Source organism: Corvus hawaiiensis, chromosome 28 (genome assembly GCF_020740725.1).
Source record: "Corvus hawaiiensis isolate bCorHaw1 chromosome 28, bCorHaw1.pri.cur, whole genome shotgun sequence".
Lineage (NCBI taxonomy): Eukaryota > Metazoa > Chordata > Aves > Passeriformes > Corvidae > Corvus > Corvus hawaiiensis.
Window position 1 is genome coordinate 2,316,927 of NC_063240.1, and position 26,152 is coordinate 2,343,078.

General features: G+C 48.7%; 1 protein-coding gene across 5 annotated transcripts in view; it reads right to left on the reverse strand.

The window, feature by feature from the left end:
- Nucleotides 1-5,573, reverse strand: part of LOC125317687 (ceramide synthase 4-like) — a 44,929-nt gene extending 39,356 nt beyond the window's left edge. Inside the window, exon 1 of one of the 5 annotated variants that reach the window (XM_048287608.1) lies at nucleotides 5,354-5,573. The gene's annotated coding sequence lies outside the window, so the exon portion shown is untranslated. The other 4 variants (XM_048287606.1, XM_048287607.1, XM_048287609.1 and 1 more) reach the window with 4 other exon arrangements.
- Nucleotides 5,574-26,152: the final 20,579 nt, after the last annotated feature.

Genomic DNA, 26,152 nt, shown 5'->3' on the forward strand with positions numbered 1-26,152 from the left:
CAGGGAAGAGTCCAGGGTACTATAAAAGCTAGAGTTATAATACAGAATAAAAATTTAGAAAAACAGTATCAATTTTCTTGTTATATATCTCAAAGAACAGAATGCAGTTGGACTTTCCTGACACCTTTTTGCTTCTTGAGCCTTCTTGGGCTCATGAATATCATCAAAGATTCTCATTTCAGAAAAAATCTGAATTGCAGGAATGCCTGATTTCGTTATTTTTGTGTTTACTAGACACTGCCAGGTTTATAAAAGATGAGCTGTTGTCAAGATATTGATTTTCCAGAGCTCATGCTCTCCTTCAGATCAGACATAATTTAAGTTCTGCACTCAAAAGGACATCAGAAACTGTAAGTGGTGTTCAAAAACCCAATAAAAATGTGCTCCATCAATCTGGACCTCATGAAGTGAAGAAAAGGATTCCGTCATGAGGAGAAGTTTTAAAAAGAAACCTTCTTTAGCTCTATTTCACCAAAAAAGCATATACCAGGAAACTGAATTTTTAAGCCTGTGATGATGCCTGCATGAGTACACAACCTCGGGGCTTTGGAGTTCAGACAGGTCGGTGTCCCCAAACAGACTTGGGAGGCAAGAGCAGATAGTTTAGACATCCTCAAGCACCACCGGTCTCTCTTTTGGCAATGCAGGGTCTCTCCAGACACTGTCCAACAACATGGGAAAAAGACATCAACTCAGAAGAGTTTTTATTTTGATTGGAGCTGAAATACAGAATTAGTTCCTTAAGCACAACATGTAAGGTTGGCAGCAGGAATCCAATCTTTGCCACATGTGAACAGAGAAGCCAAGTCTCTCGTAGTTACTGGTGTGACAGACACCAAAAATAAAACCATTTCTGTGGATTTTGGTAGACTATAACAAAAGGACAGGGCAATAATAATTTTTCAGTGCAGGTATTTACTCTCCTTCCTGCCTGGAAGCAGCTGTCAAGCTGCAAAGTCTCTACTCTCTGCTTTATCTCCTTAACATAACTCTGACATGAGATGGGAATTAGATTAAGAAAATTAGTATTATACACGAATTTCAACTGATTTTAACAGCTAATAACCCTCAGCAGCTTTGATTCTCAGTCAAAAGCTCTTTTGGCTTAACATAAGATGCACTTTTCAATTTTGGCAGCTTCTTTGCTGCTCTGAACACAAGCATCTCACAAAGTCTGTTATCTTCCAGTGTACAACCCCAGGGTTAAAAAAAGCTTTGTCCTTTTTTTTTTTTTTTAAACAGAAATACAGAAAGAATTCCCCTGCATTTTCAAGCGTCATGGCTATCTTGATAAACCTGAGCTTGTAGATTCATCAATCACCAGCTGAGTCTCACGCTTCACCCCAGTTCCCATTGCTGGCTGACGGAGAGGTTGGTTCCTTCTGAGGACAAACTTCACCACGTGTGTTCTCTCACACACACCTTCCATCTGACTTTGACAAAACCTATCTCACTAAACTCCGTATTACACTTTCAAAAAAGGAATTACCTTTAGATGATGATGAACTGATGTAGATAAAGATGCATTTTCCAATCTGGCGAGCTAAAATTCAGCTGTCGGACTGCAAATTAACACCGGTCTGTTCCAGAAACACTCACCTCAAGCCCTGACACCTGACTTTACTCTTATCCCACCGCCTTTACCTCCTAAAACCTACCAGCTGGTCTGGTTCTAAACGATTCCAGAAGTGGAATTTGCTGTCAAGTATCTGATTTGAGGTTTTCGGCAACTCCAGTCTAAAATTAGGGTTGGTTGGTTTGGTTGGTTGGTTTTTTGTCGTTATCCTACCTGAATTTTGATCGTTACACAAATCTTTCTAAAAACAATTCAAATCACAAACGAAATACCTCAGCCTCCTGCCCAGCTTTGCCGTCCTTTTCTGTGGGAACAGTTTTCATTGCCAGCAGGAAAATCTTCCCTCAATTCCATCGTTTTTCATGCCAAGCGGTAAAAGCGACACCTCCGTCCTCGGCCCGGGCTGAGCGGAGCCCGCCGCCCCCGGCCCGGCCCCGCCGCCCCCGGCCCCGCGCTGCCCCCGGCCCGGCCCCGCGGCCCCGCGCCCGCCGCCCGCTCACCTCCGGCCTCCCGGGCCCCGCCGAGCCCCCGAGCGGCCCCTGCGCCCCGGGCGGAGCGAGGCGGCGGCGACGGCCCCGAGCACTGCCCTGCCCCGAGCACTGCCCCGCTCCGCTCCCCGCCGGCCGCGGCCCTGCTCCGCCCTGCCCTGCCCTGCCCGCCCGGGCCCCGGCTCAGGGGAGATCTCGGCGTGCGGGACCCAGCGCTCCTTCAGCAAAATTGCAGCTGCTCTTTACACGGAAAAACAGTGGTTAAAGTACTACATAGTATTTCAGCCAAAACAAGGAGAAAGTGCTCCTTCCGTGGACCACGGCTTTGGAATTAGCACGGTACAGCTGTGTAGATTTTAAGGCCGGAAAAAAACACCCTTAAGATGATCTATTCTGTCCTGTGTTACGCAGGCCAAAAAAAATTCCACTCCGTCATTCTTGCTCTCAAGCCTTGGGAGCACAGATCCTGTTTGCTGTTCCTGTGCTGTAATGCGTTATTGGAGCACTTAAGGCTGTTCCCTTGTCTCACTGAAATGCTGTCCATCAGCTCTTTCTGGCCAGACTTTTCTAAAGCTGTAGTCAGCACGGTTATGATGAGCATGGTTATAAATACCGTTGCAGACAGAAATGTGAACAATTTTAAAACAAACACAGTGACTTGTTAATAGTTCTCTCGCTTACACATTTGAGTCCACCTGCTCCATTCCCACCAGGCAGTGCACAATCCAGCTCCTGCAAAGGGATGGCTTGTAAACTGTCTGTTACAGTAGCCAGGTTGCCACAGGGTATCAGAGAATATAGTTGCACGAAGTACTGGGGCCCTGGAGTTGCAATCTTGTCAGGAAACTCTGGCCATGTCACAGCCTCACGGGACCCTGGTGCTCCTACAAGCAGGTGGTTGTCTAGTGTCTCCTTGTGTGGCATCACTGAAACCAACTTAAAACAGTGGTTGATCTGCAATGCCTGTACTTACAAAGCCAGTTTTTCTGGGGCTGATCCAAAGCCCACTGACATGAATGAAAACTCCCACTGACTTCCAAAGGATTGGGATTGGGCTTTCCATGAGCAAAAGTCTGCTTATTTCAGTGTGTGCAATAGGTGAAACAGAAACATCTAAGACCCCTAGAACAAAGGAAGGTGCTCAGGTGTTTTTTGCCTTTTATTTCCCTTGGGTTCACTGTGACTCTCTCAGTTACAGAGGTGTGACCCAAGACCTTCCACTCAGGAGGACCCATCTCTGTGTCCTCACCAGAGGGTCCCCAGCACACAGACCTGCAGCAGCACCACAACCCAGCACAAACCTGCCAGGCTCTCCACAGCAAAGCAGCTCAGAACACAGCCTTGGGGAGAAGTCCTAACCCTGCATGCCTCAGCAGTCCATAATCATAAATCATGGTGAGTTTAGAATTACAAGTGCTGAATACTGCTACTCAATCCCTCTGCAGAGTGCTGCCTTCAAGCCATAAAAGATACAAGTCTTTTTGGGAACTGTACCTTGAGACATCCAAAGGGGTCTGAAGGACAACTATCAGGTTTCTTCAATAACTTCATGAAACAATTAGGATATGAGGTACTTAAAAATCACATATCATTTTAGAATATGGACTGCTGAACCCCTGCTGGGTTAGTATTTATATGACAATATATTTATGAGTATACACAGGTTTATAAAAATGTAATCATTTATCCAGCAGATGCCCACTGTGAACAGGATACTATTGTGTTCAGAGGTCAAACAAGTCCTCTAGTTATAGTCCATGAGAGCATTACCCTCTGAAATCCTGTTCAATGAGTCCAAATGAAGCTCTGAGCAAGCCTGATGGCCATTTTGTCTGTGAGCTCTGGGATGCGATGCTGGGCACTGGAAAAGCTGAAGGGTGGCCTTTGCCAATGAGAACAGCACCCTCGAGTGGGAAAATGTTGCTAACAGGACTATCCTTTTGAATATGCCTTTCTGATTATCACTTCGTGGCTTTTTGTCAGAGCAGAGTAAGTTGGGAGTTTGGAAGGGGTCATCAGTAGCAGACAAACTCAGAAACTGACTTTCCTGTAGATCATGGTGAGGCATATATTTATGGTCAAGCAATGAGGGTGTCAGGGGGTAGATACTATGGCTGACACATCACTGATGTTTCTCAAGAGGAGCTCAACCATGATTAACTGCACCAAACCTCCTTTCTAGAAATGCTCATGTTCTGAATCAGTGACATTACTCATGCCAACACTCCTAACACCAACAGTCTGAGGAGTCTTAAAGTCTTCATGTCATCAGCTAAGCCAGGTCATTAAAATAAATCCTCACTGTCTTCACAGAAAGCAGGTGTCTCTGTTCCAAGTCTGCTGTCAATTCCTTCTGTAGAGGCTATGAATTCCAGCTCCACCTGGATGCCTCCACGTCTGCTTGCTCATGGCACCAGACGTGGCATCGTTTTGGCACTGGCTGTGGCCAATGGGGTATTGGACATTACATGACTAAGGCAGAAGAGTCCAGCAGTTCAAAAAACTGTACTGCAGTAATGTAATGGACTGTATGTGCCAGTGGTGCAGAGCCTGGGTTTGTGAGTTCCATCGAAGCCTGCACATTACAGCACCAAGAGCTTAGTTTTACTTACAGGACCTTTATAAATGACATGCTCTCCTAGAGAGTGTGCTCAGAGTGCTTTGAACAGGTCTCTGCCATCTTAGTTACCCTGAAATGCAGAGTAGCTGGTGGGATTTAAAGAATGTCTTTATTAGGAAAATTTGAAAATCTTCTAGGTCTCTTTCCATCCACCAATGGCTATTCCTGTAAAAGCAATGTCTTCCATGAATTTGCTGGAATAACAGCTCCTCTTTGAGGGTCAACACCATCTCAAGACATTCCTTTACTGCTGATCACACTATTCCCTAGGGAGATAATGTGAAGCTTCCTGTTAACACCATTGTATGGATGTTTTGGTTTATGTACTTTCCTTTTTCCCACTTAGATCCTCCTCAACTCTGTGCCATTCAGTTTCTTCATTTGTTTCAAACCTGATGTGGAATTTTTTGTCTGGGGACATTGGGTCCCCCTTATCTGTCTCTCAGCAGCTGTTTGCTACCTGGACTCTGCCCTAAATCCTGCAGTGACATGTTCTCTCTTTCCCACTGACACCCCCACCCCAATATTCTGACACTGGTGTCTGCTCTTAGTGTGGCATTTGGTTTCTGAACTCTAATGTTTAGGATCACAGAGGGACCTCAGGGTCTCTGTGCAGAGACAGCACATCCCACATCCCATACCCATCACTGCTTATTGCAGTTCACTTACCTGCTCCCGCTGCTGGCATCTGCTGCACTGCCCTACTCGCACATTTTTCCTGCCATGTATCAGCCTGAATTGGTTGTCCTTGGGTATCCGTACAACCTTGGGTAAGCGGAGAAGGTGGCTTATTGCCTGGTGCCAAAGTTCAGTATCTTGAGTGAAAGGTACAACTTAGTGAGTGTAGTAGAAAGAAGAGGGGTGCAGCCACCATGAACACTCTCAGATGCCATGTAAGCCCCTCCCCCTGGCTCTGTGGGGAGGCACATGGGAGCAGCTTTGTTCCTATTTTAAGTACAGACTGAAGTATCCAAGAGCCATTTGTCCTCTCTGTGCAGCCTGGCAGGATTTAGGTTACAAGCCTCAAAGACCTGCTATTGAGTGTGCTGCTCCAGGGGATTACAGGCAGGAAAGCTGTCCCAGGATCTCTGTCCTTCTTGAAAGGACTTCTAAAGTATATGACCTGTGGCTAATATTAGACACTGCAACTTCAGCAAGCAATGCAGTGCCCTTTCTGTACTGCTTGGCTCTGCCCATTCCTGCTGTGATTTCATCCCACAGCACCATTTTCAGGGTGAATGTCAGGACCTCAGGACTCACATCACTGGACACTTAAGGGTCCCTTGCTGATATTCTTGTTGAAGAGAGTGAAGTGTCCCAAGCAAGCCTGCTAGAGTGTCACAACATCCTCCCCTTCCCTTGCACAGCCAGTGCAGCAAACCTCAGGATGATATACTGAATAGCTGATTTTATTAGAAACAAAACTGACTTAATTCCCATTCATTTGCTTTTGAATTTCATTCACAGGTTCTCTGACACTCATACAGAAGTACTGAGATGGATGTGTGCAAGTGGTTCAGTCAGGGTCACTTGAGGTGACACCAAGAACAGGCAACACTGGCTGCCGAGTCCTCATCACGTCTCTGAGCGCCTTATGAGTTGGTGGCCATGTGCTGTATTCTGTACACGCCTTTCACACCCATCCCGAGGCTCTTGCTCCAGAGAGTACCAGGGCTTCACCAAGCCTTGCCATGGCACAGGTGGGACCCTGCAGCCCTGCAGCCAGTCCTAGGAACTGAACAGACTAGAATATTTCAGTTGGACGGGACCTACAACAACCATCTCATCCAACTGCCTGACCCCTTCAGGGCTGACCAAAAGTTAAAGCTTGTTCTTAAGGCCATTGTCCAAATGCCTCTTTAACACTGACAGGCCTGGGGCATTGACTGCTTCTCAAGGAAGCCCATTCCAGGGTTTGACCACCCTGTTCATAAGGAAATGCTCCCTCACGTCCAGTCTGAACCTTCCCTGGAATAGCTTTGAACCATTTCCAGGAGTGCTGTCCCTGGATCCCAGGGAGAAGAGCTCAGCACGTCCCTCTCCACATCCCTTCCTGAGGAAGCTGCAGAGAACAACAGTGTCATCCCTCACCCCCAAAGGAGACAAGACCAGAGCCCTCAACTGCTCCTCAAGGGCGTGCCATCCAGCCCTTCACCAGCTTGCTTCCCCTCCTCTGGGCGCATTTGAGGACCTTCATATCCTTTTTAAATTGTGGAGCCCAATTTATGGGATTGCATTCCCATTCTGTGGGGGGACACAGAACAGAAATGCAATTATTACAGCTATAGTCAATTGTTTCAGGATGTGCTACGCCAACATTCATTTGCAGCACTCAGCCCTTTGCAGAGAGGAAAGGCTGGTCTCAAAATGCACTGGTTGCCAGCTTATTTTCAAATGTAATTCAAAGCATAGGCTTTAGCTCATAAATCTCTTGTCATTTGCAATCCTTGCTGTTAAAGACTGGGGGCATTAAAGGAAAGGGAATTTGTCTCTAGCCTCTCTCTGCCTGCTGATGCCTGCTGATCTATCAGACCCATGTTTGGACATATGGGAGGGTCTGTGTTGTGACACTGAGCCTGTGTCATGGCTAAATCCCAGCTAGCAACCAAGTATCATGCAGATGCTCCTCACTCACATCCATCCTGCCTCTGGTGGGAAGAATCAGAAAGAAAAGATAAGGCTTATGGGCTGAGAGAAGAACAGTTTAACAATCCAAAAACCCCACGAAAGAATCCCACCAATAATAATAAACCTGATACTAATAATTGTCATGAAAAGGATTCAGAGGGATAAAACGCAAGAGGAACAAGTGATGCCCAATACGGTTGCTCACCACCCACTGACCAATGCCCAGCCCATTCTTGAGCAGCAGTCAGCCCCTCCCAGGCAGCTCCCCCAGTTTACACACTGGGCAGGATGTTCTGTGGCATGGAATATCCCTCTGGCCACTTTGGGTCAGCTGTTCCCCCAACTTCTTGTGCAGCTCCTCACTGGCAGAGCATGAGACACTGAAAAGTCCTTGACTTGGGGTGAGCACAACTGAGAAACAACAAAATCGTTATGTGATCAACATTATTCTCTTCATGAATCAAAAACCCACAACAATGTACCAGCCACTGGGAAGAAAATTAACTCTGGGAGCCATTGTGCAGCTGCTATCACAGAGACATGGTGGGATAACTCGCGTGATGAGTGCTGCAATCAGTGGCTGTAGACTCAGAAGGGACAGGCAAAGAAGTAACCAAGTTGGGGTAACCCTGTGTGTGAGTGAGTGTTTTGACTGCCTCGAGCTTAATGACTGCAATGATAAGGTTCAATGCATAGGTTTATGGTTAAGGATCAGGGGAAGATCACTGACCGTCATAGACTGACCAACCAGGAAGAAGAGGCAGATAAAACATTCTATAAGCAGCTGGAAAAATCCCCACAATCACTGGTCCTTGTTCTTGTGTGGGACTTCAACTTACCAGATGTCTGCTGGAGATACAACACAGCGGAGAGAAAACAGTCTAGGAGGTTCCTGGAGTGCGTGGAAGAGAACTGCCTGACACAGCTGGAAAGTGAGACAGCCAGGGAAGCTGCCCTGCTGGACTTGCTGTTCGTGAGCAGAGAAGGACTGGTGGGGGATGTGACAGCTGAGGCTGTCTGGACACGGAGATAATGAGTTTTTGGTACTGGAGAAATAAGGAAAGGAGACAGCAGAACTGCCACCTTGGCCTTCCAGAGAGCAGACTTTGGTCTGTTTAGGAGACTGATTGAGAATCCCTTGAGAAGCAGCCCTGAAGGGCCAAGGGGTCCAGGAAGGCTGGACATTCTTCAAGAAGGAAACCTTCAAGGCACAAGAACAGGCTGTCCCCATGTGCCAAAAGACGAGCCGGTGGGGAAGAGACTGGCCTGGCTGAACAGAGAAATTTGGCTGGAACTCAGGGAGGAAAAGAGCATTTATCACCTCTGGAAACAGGGGCAGGGAACTCAGGAGGACTATGAGGATGTTGGGAGGTTATGCAGGGAGAAAGTTAGAGGGGCCAAAGCCCAGCTAGAAATTAACCTGGCCACTGCTGTAAGAGATAACAAAAAGTGTTTCTATAGACACATCACAACAGGAAGGCCAAGGAGAATCTCCATCCCTTATTGGATGCGGTGAGAAACATTGCCACAAAGGATGAGGAAGAGGCTAAAGTACTTAATGCTTTCTTTGGACCTGAGGGTGCTGGTCGACAGCAACTGAGCATGAACTGGTGTGTGCCCAGATGGCCAAGAAGGTCAGTGGCACCTGGCCTGTATCAAAGATAGCACAGATTAAGTTATTTGCTACCCCCTTAATGGTATAGTTATGAGCTGAGTTTACACAGTTTTGTTGCAAATTTGACGCTTTCATCCACTTGGGTCTGGTTTCTTCCAGCAGCAAACTCACTTGTACAGAAGAGGTCAGTTGGTAGAGTTGTCTTAAGCATGTCTTGGAAACCATCTGTCTTTGACGTTATCTTATGTCAAATGCTGTACCCCTCCTTGGTGTGCAGAGGGGTCACAACAAACCTTCTAAGGTCCTTCCATGAGGAGATAAACCCCAGAACATTCCATCTCAGGCCATACTGCCCCACCTGTCCATTAAGAGCTTGTGGCCAGAACATGCCTAGAAGGGCACATTCTCCCACCACAGCCCACAGTTCACACTGGTGAAAGGTGGCAATGTCTGCAGCAGGGTCAGGGGTCTGCACCCCTCACAGAGCTGGGGAACACAACTGTTGGTGGCCTTGGCACCAGCTTTGGTGGCTGACACCATGACATGGTGTGTTGGGGGCTGGGGGCCTCTTGCACACAGTCACCCTTTGTCCTGCTGGGGCCTGGAGCAAGCCCTGAGCAGTCTTGTGCAGGAGGTGAGGAGGCGGGAGCTGGAAGCACTATGGCTTGAGTTGGAGGAGGAGCTGTCCTGGACCCAAAAGCAGCACCGCTGTTCCACTGCCAAAACCCAGGAACTGAAGGCATCCTTGGAGAGGGAGCAACAGCTGCCAGCAGAGCAGCTCCAATCCCAGTGGGGACAGCAACAGGCTCAGGAGGTGCGGCAGCCGGGGCAGCGGCAGCGGGTGGCAGAGACCTGCCAGCTGCTGCGCAGGGAGCTGGCTGAGCTCCGTGTGGGGCAGGAGCTGCTGCAGCAGGATTGTCCTGTGGCTGTATACCAGATGTAGGACATGCAGAGGCAGCTGTTTGAGGAGATGAGGCCCAGCAGAAGAGGAAGGGAGGCCTGAAGCAAGCTGCACTGGGAGATGGCAGCTACGAGCTGTGTCCACCACCTCCAAACCAGCTAGCACCGGAGAGGAGGCTCTCCACAGCCAACCTGCAGCAGTTCAGGGGCGAGCTGCCTGCCTCCCCAGACTTAGCCCAGCTCAAAGGCCTTCCTGGGCACCACAGCCGTTAGGAGATGTAGAGCTCTTGCTACTCTGGCAGAAATAGGCCCCAGGCACTGGGGGCACAACAGGAAAGAAGGACAGAAAGCCACAGTGCTGGACAGCAAGCAACATGCCAGGCTGTGGCAGAAGCTCAGCTCCAGGTGCCAGAGGGGGAAGGCTTGGTGCTTCTTGGAAGAACATGCAGCTGGCTCCTGGAGCAGCACACCTGCCTACAGACTGCTTTAGAAGACCTGGACTAGAAAGAGAGTGCTCTTGAGATGGAGAGTCACCTTCTGAAAAAGCAGGACTCTCCAAAAGTGCGCAAGGAGGCAGAAAAGCCGCAGAAGATAAATGCTGCCCTCGCCTTGCAGCTGGAAGGGAAATCCGCACAACTGCAGGTGAGCCTCCATCACCTGAGCAGTATTCAAGTGCCACTGCCCACCCAAAGCTCCCCTGAAGAACTGTTCATGGCAGCGTTCCCTCAGCAGAGGGATGGAGAAATGGGAGAGCCCACTAGAGCCAAGCTGGCACAGGACAAGCAGTGTGGTTTCTCACAGAAGGCAGCTGAGGAGCCTCAGGCCCATGTGGCTGCAGGTGAAGGGGGCTCCTGTTACACAAGAACCTGCAGTCCAAGTTGTGGGGATTTCCAGGTGCTGCTCACAGCAACAACGAATGAAAACACCTGCCTGGCTGGAGACAACGCTCACCTCTGCAGGCAGCTGGGTTTGACAGAAGAGGTTCAAGCTGAAAATGCTGACCTGAAATGGCAAGTTGCAGAGGAGCAAGATTCTGCTATCCACAGGAATGTCTGTCTGCAAACCCAGCTGGAAGAGGCAGAGCATGCACTGAAAGCCATGAGAGAAATGGCAGAAAGGAATCAAGGGTTGGAGAAGCAACATAAGGAGCTGGAGTCAGAGGTCCATATGAAAGTCAAAGAAGGCAAGCGTTCATGGAGGACTCAGGCAGGAGTACAAAAGACAACCCTGCAACTAATTCAAGCCTGGCTGATTGAATTGAATGGTCAGTAGGAGAAGCTAAATGAAAGCAGTCAGCAGCTGTTTCAGAAACTGGAACGGCTGGAAAGAGAAAGATCCAACTCTGTAATTTCCAGGCTGCACCAGGCTAACCTGGAAGCAGACAAGGAATCTATCCTCCTGGAAGCTATGAGAAAGCGACCAGCAGAGCTTCGAGCATTCATAGCTCAATACAGCTATGATCCTTTTGATGGTCCCAGTGAGTGGCCTGAACTCTCATTTCTGGACAATATGTTTACATCTTTGGAGACATGGATGAAGATCATTGGTATGAGACAGAACTGCATGATGTCCCGTCCAATCTTGTTGAAGAAGTTGCAGTGATGTGTTACAGCGGGGATACTGTAGCACAATGCACCAAACAAGGAGGCCATGGAAAAGAAATATATATATATGGACAGATTCTTGATAGATGTTTCAGAGATGTTTAATTTCCCAGCCGCATGGCCGGGATCTGCCGAGGAACTGCGGCAATCACGGGACCCGAGGGTCCCTGCCCATGCAGGGAAACACAAACCAACCAACGGGGAACAAGGCTGAGCAGGGCCAGGGAAACCCCGTGTCTGTCCCCTCAGGGCCCCTCTCCCAGGGCTACACGGTGGGGGGGGGGGGGGGGAAGATCCCAACATTTCACCCGTTTATTTTTAACAAGAGATGTAAAACTTAACATTGAAAACAACAAAGACAGTTTCAAAACAAAACAAGCCACCTTCCTGAGTCTTTGAATGTCCAAACAGATTCTGTGGAACATCTTAAGGCTGACAGAAGGGACACAGAACTCTGAGCATGCTTTGTGGGGAAACTGATGCAGGAGAGGGTTTAATTTCTTCCCTCCCCCTTTTTCATTCCCCCCTCGGCATTGGAGTGGAGTTGTAGGGAAAGGGAATTGTATAGGGAAGCCATGGGGTGAAAAACGGATTAGGAATAAACTGGGGATGGGGTAACTTAGGAAAGGGTTCATATTGGGTATAGGGTAAAAGGGGAAAGTAGGCTGCGGGTAGTGAAGTTGCTGGGATGGATATTGTTTATAATTTTGTGTGTAACGGCTGCCTTTGACTGGAATACCTCCAGGCCCAGTAACATTTGCTGCTTGTAAACCCCTCTTTCTTTGTACTATATCGAATTGTACAACTTCCCCATCTCCTACACTTTGCAGGTAATTTTTAGGCTTATTCCTTTTAATAGCAGTTCTATGGATGAATAAATCTTCCCCTGTATCATCTCGTGTTATAAATCCATGGTTGTTTTTTACATTGTACCATTTCACAGTTCCTGTAACTTTCGTGGCTACAACTCCTCCTATCATGTGCTTGCGTGTTTGTCGTGGCTGCTGGTCCCGCGTGGCCACCACCTCGCCGACTCTGACGTCTCGGCCGGGCCCCCACGTTGCAGCTGCTCCGTGCCCTCCGAGCGGCGCTGCTCCGGCGCCTGTCTGGGCTCTGCACGGCCCCGCGTTGCCATCGCCGCTGGCCCCGCGCCCTGCGGGCAGTTCCACTCCACCAACTCCACGCTGCTTTGAGTGCGGCCCCATTACGGCTCGGCGCTGCGCGGCTTCTCATGTCGCTGTGGAAATCGCCGCTTCTCCCTCCGCAGGGCTCTCTGAGCCGTGTGCTCAGAGCAGGCTTCCACACCGACCCCCGGTTCCTGGCTGCTCGTGGCCCACAGCACCTGCAGCACCTGCGGCATCACTCCCTCACTCACGGTCGCATGGCCGGGGACCCCGAGACAGGGATGGGGTCTGTGATAAGGTACGCGCTCCCAAGGGGGCCGGGCACATCCAGCGCAGGCACCTCCACTGGCATGGCTGCAGTCACGCGCTCTTGGGATGGCGACTGCGCAGCCTCGGCCACGGGATTATGGCCATCCTTTGCTTTAGGGGTAATGGGACCATATAAATGCTCCTGAATAGCTTCACTGACCACGATGGATCCATGCAGGGGTTCAATCACTAATGCATGTTCTGTTTGATCCTTCATCTCCAACAAGATCTCGTGCCAAAAACACTCGTGATAAGCTTCAGGATTTTCAGGAGGATTAATATCAAAAAGTAAGTCTCAAGAAATATAGAAGAAATTTTTGAAAAGCCAGTTAAAAAAATGTTCTAGATCTCCCGGTTCCAATACTTTCTTATTTTGTTGTTCAAGGATTCCTTTAACTTCTAGATACATTTTTTTCTGTGGCTCAGAGAGCCACATTTCCCACAATTCTTCCATAGTCCAGAGAAAATATCCAAACCAAGGTGAAAAGAGAGAGATCTAGAGTGGTTTTTACTCACGAATTTTCTGTCCTTAGGGATTGGTGTCTTGCCAGCAAATCTCTACCATTTGTTACAGCGGGGATACTGTAACACAATGCACCAAACAAGGAGGCCATGGAAAAGAAATATATATGGACAGATTCTTGATAGCTGTTTCAGAGATGTTTATTTCCCCAGCCGCATGGCCGGGGTCTGCCGAGGAACTGCTCAATCACGGGACCCGAGGGTCCCTGCCCGTGCAGGAAACACAAACCAACCAACGGGGAACGAGGCTGAGCAGGGCCAGGGAAACCCCGTGTCTCCCCCCAGGGCCCCTCTCCCAGGGCTACATAGTGGGGGGGGGGGAAGACCCCAACAGTGATGGACATCCTGATGGCATCACATCTGATGGAGACCACCTGGTGGTCCCTCCAGAGGCTAATGGTTACAGGATGCAGAGGATGTCCAGTCTTCTTATATCTTCCAGTTAAATGTTTTCTTAATGATCTGTCTGTGTCACCTCCCTGTCCTGTGTATATGTGAACGGAAAGGACAATGTGCCGGCTCCTGGGGGCTGGTGTGGGTGGGCTGGGTGCTGGCTACCGGAGTTAACCAGGGAGTGTAGGCACCCCTGGCTTGTGGTGCCAGCTACTGACATGGGTCCCAGTGCAGCCAGTGGAGGGGTGGGGGGTTTGGCTGTTTGACACTGGGGGGAGTATGGTGTGGGTCCTGAAAGCCACCTACTAGGGGGCCGGGCATGAGTGAGGTGTGTGAGAAGTTCTGTGGGTGTCTCTGTCTTCCCCAAACCTGATGTGCATTGATTGGCATGTGCATTCACCAGCAAACTTCAACCTGGACCAGCTGGTGACTTGGGGGCCCTCAGATCTGGGGGCAGAGGGGCTGTGCTGGGACCTGGGGAGATGTGCAAGTGTGGGGTGCCTGCGGGAGTGCTGCATGTTTGCAGGAAGCACCAAGATGGAGCAGTCAGTGAGCGGGGGAGCCATGGGGTGTGTCAGAGAGACAGGATCTGGGCAGGGGTACCAGGGCCAGAGAGCAGATTGTGTCAGTACTCGGGGAATCCATACACGTGTGTGCTTGTGACTGTAGAGTGTCAGATGTGTGCCTTTGCTAGTGACCTCCTCTCTCTGCCAGCCCGGGACAAGGCACCAGGCTGGCTTCTAGCAGCCAGGCAGAACTGTACTGCACTGAACTACAGCAGCACGGCAGGAGAGGTCCTGGGCTGGAGTGGCTGGAAGTTGTGGCTGGCCTTGACATCCCTCAGCACTGTGGGTCTCTGGGTTGCAAGGGGGAAACTGAATCCTGCTTCATCCCCAGGGCTTCCAGCTGGGGATGAGATGCCTGCACTGCTTCAGCTGAGTCCCTGCCCTGCACAGGATTCAACCAACACCTCCCTGTCACTGCCTGTGTGTCTTTGTTTTGCTATGGGTCAAGAATACCAGAGACCAGAGGGAAATATTTACACCTTTTGCAGACATCCATCTCTGGTAGGACAAAGCTGCTTTTGGAATCAGTCTCTCTCCTCTCTTTAGAGAGGGATGGTTGGTGATTATTTCGGTCAGCTAAAAGGTGATTTCCTGAGAGTGATTCTGCTGCCCTTCAGGATCTGTCAAACCTGGAGTCCCGGGACATCTCCAGGGAGGCCAAAAGGGGCAGAGAATGTGGCACCTTGGGCTGGCAGGGTGTGAGGCTAGGTGGGTACCCAGGGCTGTCCTGAGCAGGGTCTGTGTGCCAGGGCAGGGACTCTGCTGCCTGCCAGGGTCAGCACTCAGCCAGCCTGGGGAGCTCCCCAGACTGCTTTGGGGAGAAGCTGGGGGTGGAAGGAGCAGCACCGGCAAAGGCAGGGTCCTGTTTCAGTTGAGAGGGTGCTACATGGGCCAGGGCTGTTCACAGCTCCACATCATCCTCAGGACATTTCTGATGGCAGTTTTGAAGAAGAATGTCAAAGCAGGGGTTGAATGAAAGGGAAGGAGTCTGTGTGTTGTGTTTTCTCCTCTTGGTTCCCTGAGTTGGCAGACTGCATTTTGGAGAAGGCACCAAGACCTCAGCTCTCATTAGGACTTGGTTGAGCTGCTCCTCCCTGCCATCCCCTGCAGAGCAGATGCCTTAGCCAGAGCAAGGTTACCTGACAGGAGAGATACCATGATCAGACGGGGGGGTATTCTCAGGGCAAGCCTCATCTCCTGCACTAATTTTTCTTCACCAAAAGAGTTGAAAAGCACTGAGCACTGGCACAGGCTGCCCAGGACAGTGGTGAAGTGACCTAGGTTACAGTGTAAGATGTGCCCACAAGCATGTATTCTATCACCATCTTCAGGAGCTGTTAAAAGCAGGTGGGGCAGTGCTCCCTGCCTCCTCCCTCAAGACTATGTCCTGTTAATGGCCCATCAGTGCCTTATCTCGTGACTCATCATTCCATTGTGAGATGCTCCACCCAGAGGGAGAAACCAAGCATCCCATCCTGGATAGAAACTGCGATTTTTGAAGACACAGGCAGCCTTTTCCCATTGGATTTTCTAGAGGACAAGAGCTACATACCTACCCCTGGACCTTCTGAGGAAGACCAGATCTTTCTACACAGGATCACTGCTTCAACAGAACCACATCCATTCACTTCAGGAGGACTGCAGCCACCACCTTATCGGACTGCTGCTGCTACCCTGACTAACAGGGTCAGGTCGTATCTGACTCTGTCAGTTTACATCAGATTTGTTCTTTTTTTTCCCCTACCTTGTTCATATATATATATATGTAAGTTCATATGTTCATATATATATATATAAGTAAAGAACTGTTATTCCTATTTCCCATATCTTTGCCTGAAAGCCCCTTGATTTCAAAATTATGATAATTCGGAGGGAAGGGGGGTTGCATCTTCCATTCCAAGGGAGGCTCCTGCCTTCCTTAGGCAGACACCTGTCTTTCAAACCAAGACATGAAGTCACCATCCCTGGAGGGATTTAAAAGACAAGTAGATGTGCCACTTGGGAACATGGTTTAGTGGTGGACCGGACAGTGGGGGGTTAACAGTTGGACTTGTGGACTTGGTCATCTTAAAGGTGTTTCCTAATTTAAAAAATTCTTTGCTTCTAAGCCCCTGGTCTGTTCCCTCACCCACCAAAGCCACTGCTGTTAAGGCCATGGGTACAAGGGTGAGGTACCTCCTCAGCAGTCTAGCCTCTGATGAGGAGATACTCCCTTGTGCTCATATGTCTTCCCAGTCCTGCCTCCATTGGCAGGAGCATTGGGGCATTTCTCCATGTTTCCCTTCTTTGTCACCATCTCATCTGGGGTCTCCTGGTGCTGCAGAAAATGAGGCTGTAATGAGGTGAACCACCCTTCATGGAACCCAGAAGGTCCCCTGTAAGCCTCCTTTTTCCAGGCTGAGCCCCTCAAGATTCCTCAGCTGCTTCTCATCAGACTTGTGCTCTAGACCCTGCCCCAGCTCCGTTCCCTTCTCTGGACTCGCTGCAGCCCCTCAATGTTTTTCCCATTGTGAGGGGCCCAAAACTGACCTCAGGATACAAGGTGAGGCCTCAGCAGTGCCCAGCACGGGGGGATGGTCACTGCCTGAGTCCTGTTGGCTGTGATAGCCAGTCCCTAAATGCTTACCCACAAGCTCTTGTCTCAGTCTTCATCCATCCCTGGGCACAGCTTGATCCATTGTAGTTGCTCTCTCATGTAAAGAGCAGCTCCACCACCTCGCCTGGCTGACCCATCTTTCTTGGTATGCAGTCATCCACACCAGCATTCCAGTCATGCAAAGTACCCCACCACATCTCTGTGACTGCAATGGGACCACGGCCCTGTGACCACACACAGTTCTCTAATCCTTCCTGTTTGTTGCCCATGCTGTGTGCATTGGTCTGCAGGCATTTGGAGGTAATGGGGCAGGCTGGGGCAGGCTTCCCAGGAGGGGTCCAAGAGGATGCACCACAGCCATACACACCCCTGAGGTGGTTGGCCTTCTGCTGTCATCTTGGGAGGCCACAAAGGTGGTTTACCACTGCTCTGGGTTTCCTGGCTTATTCCTGGACATGATGTGGAAGCAGTGCGTTGCGCCCCCAAGCCCTTCAGTTTAAAGCTCAGCTGTCCAAGGTGTCCAGCCTGCTGCCAAAGGTTTCCTGACCTCTTCTAGACATGTGGATCCCATCCCTCCCTAACAGGTTGTAGTCATCAAAGAATGTCCTGTTACCATAAAGTCCAAACCCCCATGACAGCACCAGCCACAAAGCCAGAAATTGATTTGCATTATACATCTATTCCTGGCTATCCCCTTACCTCTTATGGGTAAACTGGAGGAAAAGATTACTTGGGCACCAATATTTTTCACTCGGACCCCAAGGGCTTTGTAATCTTTCTTGATTCTGCCTGGGTTCTGGCTTGTGTGTCATTTGTGCCACATGGAAGAGCAGCAGTGGAGAGCAGTCTGTGCTCTTGAGAGGTTGTGGCACCCTCTCAACAGTATCTCAGACTTAGCTGCCAGAAAGTGGGTTACCTCACATGACTCCCTGCCTCATAGTCCCTTAACAGAGCCGCCCACTGTGAGCACTCATCATTTCTTTTACAGTGTCCCCTGTGTGCTGCTGGTACAGTTTCTCCTTCCAGACCTTACTCATGGCTGTCTAGAGCTGTTAAAGTGCCAATTCTGGGTCTGGTGTGATGCTGGAGGGTGGAGACTGAGGCAGAGCCCTGCTTTTGTGGATCACCAGCTCTGTAGTGCCTCGTTCTCAGTGGTGCCGCCACTGGAACATGGTTCTGAAACCACCTGCCCGCATCCCTCTCATCTCCTCTAATACTGCACAGCCTTTTCACTGTTATCTGTTCCTGACATAACAGATGATCAACCTGTGCACACCTTATGAAGGTATTTACCTTTTCTCCACGAGAAAGGTCTGGGCACTTGTTGCAACCCACCCCCTGTACTGAAGTCTCCTTCCTTACCAGTTCTGTCTGGGTGAAGCCTTCCCTTGGGAAGGTCCATGCCTGCTGGACACCAGTTTACTGGGGGATTTGGTGTGAAAGCATGTCTGAGAAAGAACACACTGCTCTCCTCCCCTTGCAGGGGGCAGCTTCCCCTACAGCAAAATAATCTGGAGTTGCCCATCTCACAGTGCTGGATATCGCCAGGTCACAGGTGAGCTCGTCCCCAGGGTTTGTGCTGTTGGCAGGTGTGGGGACAAGCACAGCCATGGACCTGTGTGACATATGAGGGCAAGAGACACAAGCTAGGTCCAAATGAATTTACTTTATTTGCAAAGCTCACCAAATTTATATCCTCAGCCCAAAAGCTATTTTTAACTGCAAGCTTAAAACTAATCACAGTTCTACAATGAATCTATCTTCTTGACATCTTCTATTATTCTTTCCAGAGTCACGAGCCAATAGAGCAGGAAAACCGTTCTGTTTCAGATTTCTTCATGTTCTGGTTGAAGTGGTTTCTTGTTCAAACACAGGATGTTGCTGCTGCTGTTCTTATTGTAACCCTTTCCCTACCCCAACAGACCTGCCCTGCTGACATGGCTTCATTGGCTCCAGCAGGATGCAGTGAGCCATTTTCTCCTGCAAATCCAAGAGGCTAAAAGGAGCAGGAGACATTGCTCAGAGACAGCCTTGATGCTGACACACATACAGACAAATCACACCAAAGTAACTTTATTGTGTACATTTCAAAAAATCCCTGTTCCTGGAACATCTTTTCAGCAGAAGTTGTGTTCAAAAGAACAAGGAGGAGAGTTGACAACATGAGTTGCAACTGGAGTAATCTGACCAAAGAAAAAGGGTTGGTTCTGACCTTTGAGAGAGATGCAGCATTGGACAGAGGTCCAGAGATGTAATAAGATCTCTGCCTGGGGAGACCCTACACAGCTGAACAAGGTCCGAAGACACCAAAGGCAGCCTTCAGGTTAGCCCAGCTCTGAGCAGCTGGTTGCCACAGAAACCTCCACAGGTTCCTTCTAACCTCAATTCTTCTGTATGAACTACCAAGTTCTCCTAGAAAAGCCTTATCTTACTCCCTCCCCTTCATCACGGTCATATTTTGAGATATGTCCCAGGACCCAGATAGAACCAGAGGTGGATTTTTTTCCTCTCAGATAATACGAGTGGAAATGTGAAGATGGAAATACCTTAATCAACACTGAAAACTGCTACCCGTCCCTCTTCATAATCCAGACAGACCCAGATCTGCTTGGGGGTACTGATTTCAGGAAGGAGAGTGTGATCAGGAGAGGTGAGAGCCTGGAAGTACCCTGCCAAGCCTGTCCAGATGCCTTCCTCCGGCTTAAATTCAATATCATCCTTCCTTTTCACATTTTCTGTAGAGACCCCCCATGGCCTATCCTTCTGCATCCATCACCTTCACCTCCCAGTAATGTCTCCCTGAGGTGAAGCCATCACAGCCCAGCACACAGCAGCATGGGTTAAACCTCTCAGGGATGTCCTGTCACGTGTCACCTCATTTCACACTTTCGCCATGATCAGACAGGACAAGGTCCCAGTGGGCTGTGTCTGGGTCCAGAACCACTGTACTAGTTTGAAAACAAACCAGTGGGAGGCACCAAGTCAGAATAACAATTTAATGGGGAAATAAAAAAAAGGCAGAAAACACTGGTTCAAAGTGACAGAGTCAGGATACAACCTGACACCCTGTTAGTCAGGGTGGCGGTAGCAGTCTGATACGATGGTGGCTGCAGTCCTCCTGAAGTGGTGGATGTGGTTCTGTTGGAGCGGTGATCCTGTAGAAGGGGCTGCTCTTCTTTGGAAGGTGGCTATGTAGCTCCTGTCCTCTGGGAATCCAGTGGAAAGGGTGTCTGTGGTGCTCAGAATCTCAGATTATATCCAGGATGGAATGCTTTGGTTCCTCCTTCTGGGTGGAGCATCTCACAATGGGATGATGAGTGATGAGGCCAGGCACTGATGGGCTCATTAACAGAAGATGGTCCAGAGGGAGAAGGCAAGGAAACCCTGCCCCACCTGGTTCCAACAGCTCATGAGGATGGTAATAGAATACACTGGGACCCAGGACAACCATGTTCACTGCAGCAGAGATAGAACGAACACATCAGGGCAGAGCTCACCCCAGGGGAGGTCTTGGCTTGAAACACAGAATTTTAAAAGAAACAAAGATTTAGAGGGTTAGCTGTGCTGAATTTAGTTAAAATAGAAGTGTGTTTAATCAATTAAAAGTTAATAGTTAGTTAAGAAGAGCTGGACCTGAAATGAGTATTCAAGATGTAACTGATTACTAAGTAACTGATTATCTGTCACTTTTATGTTTGTTTAGTTGTGCTCAGAATGAGAAACAGAAACACTGATAAATAGATTTAGGGAACGTACACAATTGTCAATTTGCTCCCTATCTGAGAACCTATTTAAAGTCACGCAAAGAGGAATTGGGAGGTCACCAAAAGTAATTAGAATTGATAAAACCCAGGAAGGCAGAAAGGTAAAATTTAGGATGACTACTTATGCTTCATCTTATGAGACCACTCCCCTAATAAAAAGACCACCAACTCAATTCAGAGCACACACTACACATGCTTAATGACATTTAAGCTAATTTCCATACAAAGCAGAGAATGGGAGGTGTTAATGTTATAAATATGCGTTTGTATTTTGGTTATTCATAACTTTTGTAGATAAATAGACTCTGTGTTGGCTTGTAACTTTGCACTGCATATCAGGGAATTATCCCGCGCAGCTGCCCAGCGCTGGAATAAACATACACTTTCTAACTCTAAACTGTTAGAGAGTCTTCGTCTGTCTCATTTGGGTATTGATATTAGATCCCTACCCATATTTTGGTAATTCAGGATGGGGCTGCCTAAGGAAGAAGCAGGGTGGGAGCAAGCACTGACAGACTGTGGCATGGAAAGGTGCACAAGGTCACAATGTTGGTGCAAGGAACAGAAAAAGAAGCAGAGAGAGAAAAGGATTGTCAGCAGACCTCCAGGCTGAAGACCCCAGATGTCTGAAATGTGGGGACACAGTCACTGGAGATCAGAACTCTCCAGATTTGCCTGAAACTCGAGCATGCACCAAATGAACAAGGAGTTGGGGTGTTACACTTCCTCTGCTAAAGGGAGGGTCAGCAGAACCACCCCTGGTCCCATCAGCAACACTGTGGGAGGGGAACTGCCAGGAAGGGAGAATAAAGTAGGGAAAATGATTTAGCAACCTGAAAGACCAAACTGTAACTACCTTCTTCTAAAGGCACTGCATATCTCCTCCATGCTTTAAAAAACCAACCAAACAAAGAAATACAGGTGAGAGGTAATCAAACACGCTTGTACTGGGTTAGCTGAAGGTAATGATATGCCAGTGTAGCTGCTCACTTTCTGAGTTGTTGTTATCTTTGTTATCTTGGTTTGAAAGACAGGTGTCAGCTAAGGAAGGTAGGATGCAACCCTCCTTCCCTCCGAATTATCATAATTTTGAAATCAAGGGGCTTTCAGGCAAAGATGTGGGAAATAGGAATAACAGTTCTCTACTTTTATATATATATATGTGAACAAGGTAGGGGAAAAAAAAAGAACAAATCTGATGTAAACTGACAGAGTCAGATACGACCTGACCCTATTAGTCAGGGTAGCAGCAGCAGTCCGATAAGGTGGTGGCTGCAGTCCTCCTGAAGTGAATGGATGTGGTTCTGTTGAAGCAGTGATCCTGTGTAGAAAGATCTGGTCTTCCTCAGAAGGTCCAGGGGTAGGTATGTAGCTCTTGTCCTCTGGAAAATCCAGTGGGAAAAGGCTGCCTGTGGTCTTCAAAAATCGCAGTTTCTATCCAGGATGGGATGCTTGGTTTCTCCCTCTGGGTGGAGCATCTCACAATGGAATGATGAGTCACGAGATAAGGCACTGATGGGCCATTAACAGGACATAGTCTTGAGGGAGGAGGCAGGGAGCACTGCCCCACCTGCTTTTAACAGCTCCTGAAGATGGTGATAGAATACATGCTTGTGGGCACATCTTACACTGTAACCTAGGATATTTGTGAAAGATATCTCAATGCGTGGAGATTTAAAACTTCAGCGTTTGACTACATGAAGGGGCTCCATCCATTTTCTATAAATACAGCCACACTGCTGGTCCCGATTGGGACATACATTTACGGTCAGTCTGTACTTTGAAAACAGGAGGAATTTTCTTCTCAGTATAGAATAATTACAGGGAATAGCCTAAACCTAACACAGGGTTTGGTGCTTGAAGCACGAGCTCTGGTGTGCCCCAGGTCAGAGACAGTCCAGCTGCGTTACCTCCACGCGTCGCTGAAGCGACTTGGGGCTCAGGAAAAGAGCTGCTTGCTGGGTTAGCTAGCTGGCTTCTTGGCAGAGGGAAAGATGGCAGGAGCCCATGATATCGGCTCACGTTAGCTCAGAGACAAAGGAAGAGAGAGGCTGGTCAGGTCTGGCTTCTAACAGGTTTATTGTTGGAAGTTTCGCAACTCTAACAAGCTGGAATCCGATGGGATGGGATGGGATGGAATGCGATGGGAATGATAAGATGGGATCCTCCCTTGAGGCTCGTCCTCAGTTTTATAGGGAGTTTGAAAACCGCGGGGAAAGGGGAAAACAACCAATGAGTTACAAGCCAGGGGGAGGATGCAATTGAACAAGAACCACTGTGGTAAACCGAGAGGCGAGAGTTATAACAGAACCAATGATCGACCGAGTAACCGAGAATTTTCCCGAACCGGGGGAGGCGGCTTGGACCCGGGCACCGCCCAGGGGGTGCAGCTTAGGCTTCTGAGCCGCCCCTCGACCCCTCTGAGTCTGACTCTTGGGGAAACTCGATCCAGGGGAGGGGCTGGGATTGGTTGGCATTACACAGCCCCAGCCCCGCAGTGGGCTGGGTCACACCAACATAAACCCACACAGAGACCAATGGAAAATAACGTTTCTGAAACAAAAGTTCTGTATTTGCTACCTCTTCCTTTCCCAAAAGAAAAACCAAAACCAGGCCACACATGCAAAACACAGATTAGACAAAGGCCCAACTGAGAAGTCTCCCACATAGGAAAGAGAATGATACTCACCAAGTTCTTTGGCTTGATTCTCTGCAAAAGAAGATAAACCAGCACAGGTGGGTTGTGGGATATTTGGATATACCCTGTGTCCCCTCTCCCATAAGCGCCTGCACGTGCCCCAGGGTGGGTTTCTGCCACAACTCGGCTGTCAAAAGCCCTGTCCCACCCCCAGCTGGAGCTCTGCTCTGCTGGGGATGGTGCAGTTTATCCTGCTCAACTCTGGGGCAGGAAATGTTCTCTCAGAGGCCCCTTGCTTCCAAGGGGACCAGGGCACTCCCAGCCTGCTGGCACCACCACTGCCACCACCCATTCCCAGCCCCAGGCATCATCTCCAGTCATCTCTAATTCTTGATTCTCAAATTCATTCTCCTTCCCCCCAACCCCAACCACTTTTCTGGTTACTTTACACTTTAAAAGTGAAAAAACTCAACCAAACCCACCATCCTACAGACACTCTGTAAATAATTCTTTGTAAGGAAGAGGAGGAGACTCACCGATTTCTGCACTGCAGTCCCCTGAACAAGGAACACAAACACACACGAGTTACTGTGTGGCACAGTCCCCTCCCTGCGACCCCCACCCCGCTAAAGGACCACACAGGTCAGGACAGGCTGCAGTGGAGGGGCAGATGCACTGGCTAGTGCTAAGATTGCAAGGACAGATGACCTGTATTTAGTTTCCTCACTTCACTGGCACCAATTTACCAGGAGTTCATTTTTAATAGCCAAAGCACTATTCCTTGGGAATTCCGCGAGCAAGTAAACAAACAAACAAAATTGCTTGCTCTTCAAGCAAGTTTGGTTTTTTTAAAATTTCTTAGTGATCAAACAATCTATATTTGTATAGGAAATCTGTTACAAGTTCAGGCTTCTGTAATCTTCCCTTAAAGAAAAATAACTGTTCAGAACTATTTCAAGACTTAAATTAAAGGAGTGTCAGAAAGCACTGACAATCACCCAGGGGAAAAATTCTGATGACTGTTTTGGGTGAATTTTGACATGATTACAAGGCCAGAGGATGGCAAAGGAAAATATCTGCCTCAAAAGAACATTTGGACAGAATGGAAGTATGAATGAAAAAGCCTGGAATTTTTCACAGAGGATTTCACCAAGGAGACAGGGAGCAAGACTTAGGCAGTGCTGCTGCTCACGTTGCTGGAAAACAAAACCAATCAGAGCATCACCACCAAACTGGTGCCTTTTTCCCGTGATAGACTTGTCAGGGTAGGGAGGAGGCTGAAATTGCTCATGAGAGAAAGGCTTCAGCCCAGGAGCTCCTCAGGACCTTTCTTCTCAAGGCCCACCCTCCATAACCCCACTGTGAGCAGAGATCAGCACCACGCTGCTGGAGACCTGAGCTGGGGCTGCAGTTCCAGGGCAGCTGTGAAGGGGCAGGTTTGCTTCAACAAAGGAGGCACAGGGTTAGATGTCACCTGCAGAGGTACATAACTGCCCTGTGCCTGAGCTCTGCAGTGCTGAGAAATCTGAGGCCCCTGCAAAATTAAGTGTGCTGCCCCAAAGCTTCCTCTGGCCTTGGGAAGGAAGAACCTTGAGAGCACTTAGAAAAGCAAAGCTCACTGTTGTTACATCTGTTCAGACTTTCTGTGGTTCTGCAATGATTCTCCTTAAAATTACAGAACCAATTCATTCAAATTAATTGCATAATTTTATGTATCCAAACCATTTCCATTCCAAATGTCCCCCAGAAATGCAACCCATGAATTCTTCCTTTTGAAGAATTCTGCAGTTTCTGGAAAATGGGAAGTAAAACTTACCTATTTTTTCTGATGCTGATGTATTTTTCTGATGTATTTCTTTCTTTTCCCGTGAAGAAAAGAAAGAAATACAAATAATATTAAAAATCGTCTCTTCCAACAAGGACTGATTAGCCCCTGGCAGGTTACAATCACCCACATGGCAGAAGGGCTGCAGGGTCTGGATGTGCCTCGGTGCCCACATGACCCACCAGCCCCATCTCCCCTGAGTAAGAAAGAGAGGATTTCAGTTTCCTTCATTCCTCTGTATCACCTCCCCTCAGAGTCAGAAGGAAAGGAGGCCCTGCCAGGCCACCCAAAAGTGTCAGAGTTTCTTTACAGGGCAAGGCGAATTATTGCTGCATTTCCATGCTGGGGCAGAGGAGTGAATGATGTGGCTTTAATGCCAACTTCCTTCCTTGGCCTTCTTGCTGGAGAAGAAACCTTTCTTTTCCCGACAGAAGTTAAAGTGCCTGGGTCTTTAAGTTCCCTGGCACCGAATGTGTGCCCCAGACACCGGGACAAGACCCTGGTCCCATCTGGGTGTTTCTCAACCCCTCTCATCCATCAGGACCAGAGGTGGCTCAGTAGGACAGCCCAGCCCCTTCCCCAGCCCCTGCCCCAGGATGGTACTTTTCATTTTAAATAGATAAACAGTGATACAAAGGAAAGCAGCCACAGCAACCAGGACCAGGCCCGTGGCAATCATCCAAGAATGGGCGTCATGGAAAAAAGGATCTGAAAAATGAAATCCCCAAAGGGGAGGTTACTCTGAGACTAGCAATGGGAAGGAGATTACATCTATTTCATACATGGTCATTCCATCTGAATCCCATTGAGGATGAAAATCAGCTCCTCACTATACTCCAAAAACTGGCAAAAAAATGACAAAAAGTACCCCCACATTTTGGCAATTAAGCACTTGTCTGAGGCTGATGACATTTTGTCTGCATTTTTGGGGATTTTCAAAGGGAAGATGGATTTCTAACCACATTATTTCTAGTTACATCATGG